The sequence below is a fragment of the Canis lupus genome, chromosome 26, assembly GCF_048164855.1.
Source record: "Canis lupus baileyi chromosome 26, mCanLup2.hap1, whole genome shotgun sequence".
Taxonomy (NCBI): domain Eukaryota; kingdom Metazoa; phylum Chordata; class Mammalia; order Carnivora; family Canidae; genus Canis; species Canis lupus.
In genome coordinates, this window is record NC_132863.1 from 24,612,135 (window position 1) to 24,618,145 (window position 6,011).

The window sequence follows — 6,011 nt, forward strand, 5'->3', positions numbered from 1 at the left end:
CTTGGGTGTCCTTGGCACCTCAGGGAGATATTCTGAATTCTGTCTTCAGCATCTCAGGGAAGGGAGGCTCCTCAGAAGACACAGGGAGAGCTTGAGCTTCAAGAGCTCAGGCCCAGGGACACCTGAGTGGCTCAGCAGTTGGTGTATCAAGGGCTGGGAGACATATTCACCGAGCAGAGTTGAATCCTAAACCCAGAATTTTCCCACCCATGTGTGAGCACACTGCCTAATGCATGGTAGATACATAGTAGGTACAAAATAACTGAATGGAGGCATCCTTAGGACCTTGAAGAAAGCCAAGGAAGCCTTGGCCTGCTCCTCAGCAGGAATGAGCTATCCAGGCATGAGAGGCCCTATCCTACCACGGAAGCTCTTCATTTCCCTCCCATGACTCTAACAGGTGCATCTCACTTTATAGTCTGCAGGCAGGGACAGCTGGTACCCCTTAGCTTCTTAGGATAACACTGAGTGGCACCTGATGGGGTGTGCAATTACCCCCATTGGCCCAGCAGGGTTGCCCACACCACCTTTGGTGCTGGAAGTCAACACACTAGATCCAAGGACCACCATCCTCCTCCTTCTACCCCAGAAGACCTCCCCTTGCCCCCACCTCCATCCCAGGCCTCTTAGCTCAGCTGGGGAGCAAATAGCCCAAAACACCTCTCTCATTCACCTGCCTTGGTGGCCTAAGGTCTTCCCCAATGGCATCACTCCTGAAGGTCTTTTTAAGGAAATATACTTTTTAAGAAGTAGTTTTCAAATGTTTTTCAAAGCTAATGATTCATTTCCTCAAATAAAAGCTTGCAAAGAAACCTGATTCATAAGGCAGATGACAAAGAGAGGCCCTGATTAGAATAATGCTGGGGGCTAGAGATCTGCTGCTCTAGCTCCACCTTCTAACCTGCAAAGCAGACGTGTCTGAGGAACCTCCATGCTCCATGGAGTTAAGGCAGTGAGCTACCCAGGAGGGAGGCCCCAGTGCACGAACCATCAAGAACCAAGGAGCAAAGTGCTAAGGAAAGTGAACAGAGGATGGAGGCGTTTTGACAGCTAGGATAGTAACCTAAAGAATAGAAGAAGGGGCACCTGGTTGGTTGACCATGCTCCTCCACTCTCGATCTCAGAGTGGTGAGTTCGAGCCCCATGTTGGGTGTAGAGATTACTTAAAGGAATCAACGGGGGGAAGTTCCTCAGAAGTAAGAAAGGAGCCTAGAAGGGAGGACACAGAAGGCTCTCACTCTTCCCCACTGGCAGCAAGGCACCCCTACTCCCCAGCTGAAGGCTCTGCCTCCTCCACACCTCGTCCAATACCAATTTCAATCCTGTTGCCCTACTTTGTAAATGACTCTCACATCCATCAGCAATACCACATGGACAAGGCACCCATTGTCTCTCACCTGGATTATAATATAGCAGCCAGAAAAGACTTTTCAAAACATAAGTCAAATCATATCACTCCCTGATGAAAACCCTCCAATGGCCTCCCATCCAACGCAGAAGAAAATCCACCGTCTTTACCACAGCCCCCAGCCTCTGCCTCTACTGGTCTCTAGTTGCCTCCCTGCCACCCCCTTGCCCTCCCTAGTCAGGCACACTGGCCTTGACTTGCTCCCCACGGGATTGATCCCTACTGCAAGGCTTGTGAAAGCCACTCCCTCTCCTTCTTTCCCTCACCCTGCGTGGGACAGTATCTTCTCATCCTTTAGATCAACTAAGAAATCACTTCATCTGGGGCAACTGAGTAGCTTGGTGGGTTAAGTGTCTGCCTTTGGCTCAGTTCATGATCCCAGAGTCCTGGGATTGAACCCCACTTTGGGCTCTCTGCCTGCTTCTCCCTGTCCCTCTACTTCTCCCTCTCCTGCTCCCCCTGCTCGTGCTCTCTGGCTCAAGCTCTCTCTCTCTCTCTCTCTCTCTCTTAAATAAATAAAATCTTTTTTTAAAAAAGATCACCTCAGGGATCCCTGGGTGGCGCAGCGGTTTGGCGCCTGCCTTTGGCCCGGGGCACGATCCTGGAGACCCGGGATCGAATCCCACGTCGGGCTCCCAGTGCATGGAGCCTGCTTCTCCCTCTGCCTGTGTCTCTGCCTCTCTCTCTCTCTCTCTGTGACTATCATAAATAAATAAAAGTTAAAAAAAAATAAAGTATCCCTCTTTAAAAAAAAAAAAAAAAAAAAAAGATCACCTCATCTAAGAGGCCCTCCACTACTCGCATCTCAAACTTTCTTTCAAAACACTTAGCACAACTTGTCATTATTTTATTGAATGGTCTGCTTACTTCTTCTGTGTCTGTCTCTCTGACTACAAATTATGAGAGGAGAGACCATGGCTCATTGATGCATTCCTGGGCTTGGTACATAGTAGGTGCTTAATAAATATTTGACGAATACATGAATGGATAGATGAATGAAAGGAAGGATGTGTGGTAGACGGATGAACTCATCACCCCTAATTCAGGCCCTGCTTCCATCTGAGGACACACTACTGCTAGAAACCAGAGGGTAGGTAGGGCCAAGGACTCCAGATCTTCCATTTGTATAAAGATATATTCCAAGGAGAAATAATCCTTATCCATTTATTAGAGCAAAGAACTCTTTTACGTGATACCTTAAAGTAAACAAAACCTAGTTTGAGATGTTAGATGGAGTCAAACTGCTTTTCCTTCTAGCATAAACTTGTAATTCAGATATTTCACTAAATGATACTCACCTTCCCCCACAAGAAACCCAAATGCCTGAGGTTGACAAGAGCAAGCCAGATCTCACGCTGATCAGGAATCTTGAAGATATTCATTTTCTTTGAAGTGTCTATGATAAATTTTCACTTCTGGAGATTTTCTAAAGAAATCATCAAAGATTCAGAGAAACATTTAAGGGCAAGGCTGGTTGCCACAGCATTGGTTTTATGATGAAAATTTGGGAACAAGCTACATGTCCAACAAGAGAGGATTTATTTTTTTTTAAGATTTTATTTATTTATTCATGAGAGACACAGAGAGAAGAGGCAGAGACACAGGCAGAGAAGCAGGCTCCATGCAGGGAGCCCGATGTGGGACTCGATCCCAGGACTCCAGGATCATGCCTTGAGCCAAAGGCAGATGCTCAACCACTAAGCCACCCAAGAAGCCCCAAGAGGATTTATTTTTTTCTGACAAATTCTTAGTAAGAAATATTACATAGCCATTAAAGTCATGCTCTTATCTTTTTAAAAAAGATTTATTTGGGATCCCTGGGTGGCGCAGTGGTTTAGCGCCTGCCTTTGACCCAGGGCGCGATCCTGGAGACCTGGGATCGAATCCCATGTCAGGCTCCCGGTGCATGGAGCCTGCTTCTCTCTCTGCCTGTGTCTCTGCCTCTCTCTCTCTGTGTCTATCATGAATAAATAAATTAAAAAAAAATCTTTAAAAAAAAAAAAAAAAAAAAAGATTTATTTATTTTAGGGTGGGTGGTTCAGTGGTTGAGCATCTACCTTTGGCTCAGGTCATGATGCTGGGTCCTGAGATTGAGTCCTGCATCGGGCTCCCGGCAGGGAATCTGCTTCTGTCTTTGCCTATGTCTCTCCCTCTCTCTCTGTGTCTCTCATGAATAAATAAATATAATATTTTTTTTAAATTATTTACTTTAGAGAGAGAGCAAGAAAGAGCGTGGTGTGGAGAGACGGGGGAAGGTAAAGTGAGTCTCAAGTAGACTGCACAGAGCACAGAGCCCAACATGGGGCTCCATCTCACAACACTGAGATCACGACCTAAGCCAAAACCCAGAGTCAGGCGCTTAACTGCCCTGCCCCACCCACAACCCCTAAAGTCATGCTTTCAAAGAACATTTGGTGTCAAAAGAAAATACTCACAAGAAAATCAGGATGCATGGGATGCCTGGGGGGCTCAGTGGTGAAGTGTCTGCCTTTGGCTCAGAGCGTGATCCCAGAGTCCCAGGATGAGGTCCCGTATCGGGCTCCCTGCATGGAGCCTGCTTCTCCCTCTGCCCGTGTCTCTGCCTCTTTTTTTTTTTTTAATTTTTTTTTTCGTGTCTCTGCCTCTTTCGCTCTCTCTCTCTCTCTGTGTGTGTCTCATGAATAAATAAATAAAATCTTTAAAAAAAATCAGGATACAAAATTAGAATAAGATCCCCCCCCAAAAAAGAATAAGATCCCAGACTTGAATATATATAAAATAAATTAATTCAAAATGTTATGTGATTGTCAGATGCTTGAGTTGGTAGGATTGCAAATGATTTTTATTTTCTTCTTAACATCTTTTCCAAACATTTTATGGTTAATATGATTGACTTTTATCATTAGAGGAAAAAAATGTCCGATTTATTCAATAAATAGGATATCAAGCACCTACTCTGTGCCATGTGAGCAAAACAAAGCAAGAGCAAGAATGATTTCTGCCTCCTGAAGCTTGTGAGGCTCAGCCAACAAACAGACACATGACTACAAATTCCAATGATGGCTAAGAAGGAAAACCACAGGGGTACTGGAAGATAATAATGCAGGCGTGCCTGATTTCACCAAGGTGCCAGGGAAGGCCTCTCAGAGGTAACATACAAGCTGAGACCTGTAGGATGAAAAAAGTAGGCAAAATGTGGAGGAAAGGGATCAAGGCAATGGGGCCAGAATGTGCAAAGGGTCCTGAGACAGGAACAAGGTAGGTATAGCCAAGAAACTAAAAGAAAGCTAATGCAACTAAAGAGATTAGCAAGAAGTGTTGGAGAATGAGGTTAGAGAGGCAGACAGGAGTCAAACCAGACAAAGCCTCACAGGCCAAGGCCAAAAATAAAGATCTTACTCTGTGTGCAATAGTCAATTATTGCTAAATATTGAGCAAGAGTTATATGATCCAAATTATGTCATATATATATGACATAATTATATGTATATATGATCATTATAATTAGTATAACATATTAATTATATAATTAATATAATTATATACATATATATATAATTTATTTAGAGAGAGAAAGAGCAAGGGGAGGGGGAAAGGGAGAGGGAGAGAGAGAATCCCAAGCAGACTCCTGCACTGAGCACAGAGCCTGACACAGGGCTCAATCCCATGACCCTGAGATCATGACCTGAGCCGAAATCAAGAGTCAGATGTTTAACCAACTAAGGCACCCAGGCACCCCTGAATTATGTCATATATTTTTAGGAGAGAAAAGATTGAACCAGAGCTTCAAAGCTACAGACCCATAGAGCTTTGGGGGATAATCCAATGTCTTTTATCATAAGAAGTCAGAGAATTCATCCCGAGCCATCCAAACTGACCACCTAAAGGAGTCCATATCTCTGCCCAATGCCATTTTGAAAAGGAGTCTGGGACAGGACAAAGGTGGGCTGAAGATGGAGGGAAATCCCTACCTCATGTATGGCTGTCACTCTAAACACGCAGAGCCACTGTGTGGCTCTCATACCCACCATGTAATAGAAGGCAAGGAAATGTTAGCCTATTTGACAGTCAGAGAAACTGAGAAGTTGGCCCATTCATGTGTTCATTCACCCATTTGTTCAACATTTGCTATACACTGAGTGGAGAGAGGAATATACAAGATAGGTAAGGCATGCCCCAGCCCTCAAGAATCTCACAGACTAGTGGAACAAGAAGACAAATGGCATGTCCTATGTCAAGGCTTTGGTTTCAGGCACATCTTGGGCTTGGATCTCAATTCTGCCACTTCTGTAGAGAAGTCACTTAACTTGTTTGAGCCACAATTTCTTCATCTCTAAACAGGGATGTGGGTGATGCTGCTGCTGCTGCCGTTGAAGATGATGATAACAGGTTGTTGTCAGGGTGGAAAGCATTTTCTGAGTGTTCATTAGTAGGGTTTGGTAGTTGTGGCCTTAGCACTCAAGTTTCATTGCGATTTTCATGACATGACCCTTTCCTCCTTCTCAGTCAGAGCTAGTTCCCCATAATGTAAAACCCAAGCTGGCTGAATCTATAGGTGAATGCCATCATATTGACACCTGCAGCTATATATGGAGGCAACTTATTGCACTTCCATAACAGGATG

At 44.6% G+C, this 6,011-nt stretch overlaps 1 long non-coding RNA gene across 1 annotated transcript in view; it reads right to left on the reverse strand.

Annotated features, from left to right (window-relative positions):
* The window catches only part of LOC140618323 (uncharacterized), a 117,384-nt gene extending 114,463 nt beyond the window's left edge, over positions 1 to 2,921 (reverse strand). The window contains exon 1 of the long non-coding RNA XR_012018497.1: positions 2,707 to 2,921. This is a non-coding gene — a long non-coding RNA (uncharacterized lncRNA). The remainder of the gene's footprint in view (positions 1 to 2,706) is intronic.
* Positions 2,922 to 6,011: the final 3,090 nt, after the last annotated feature.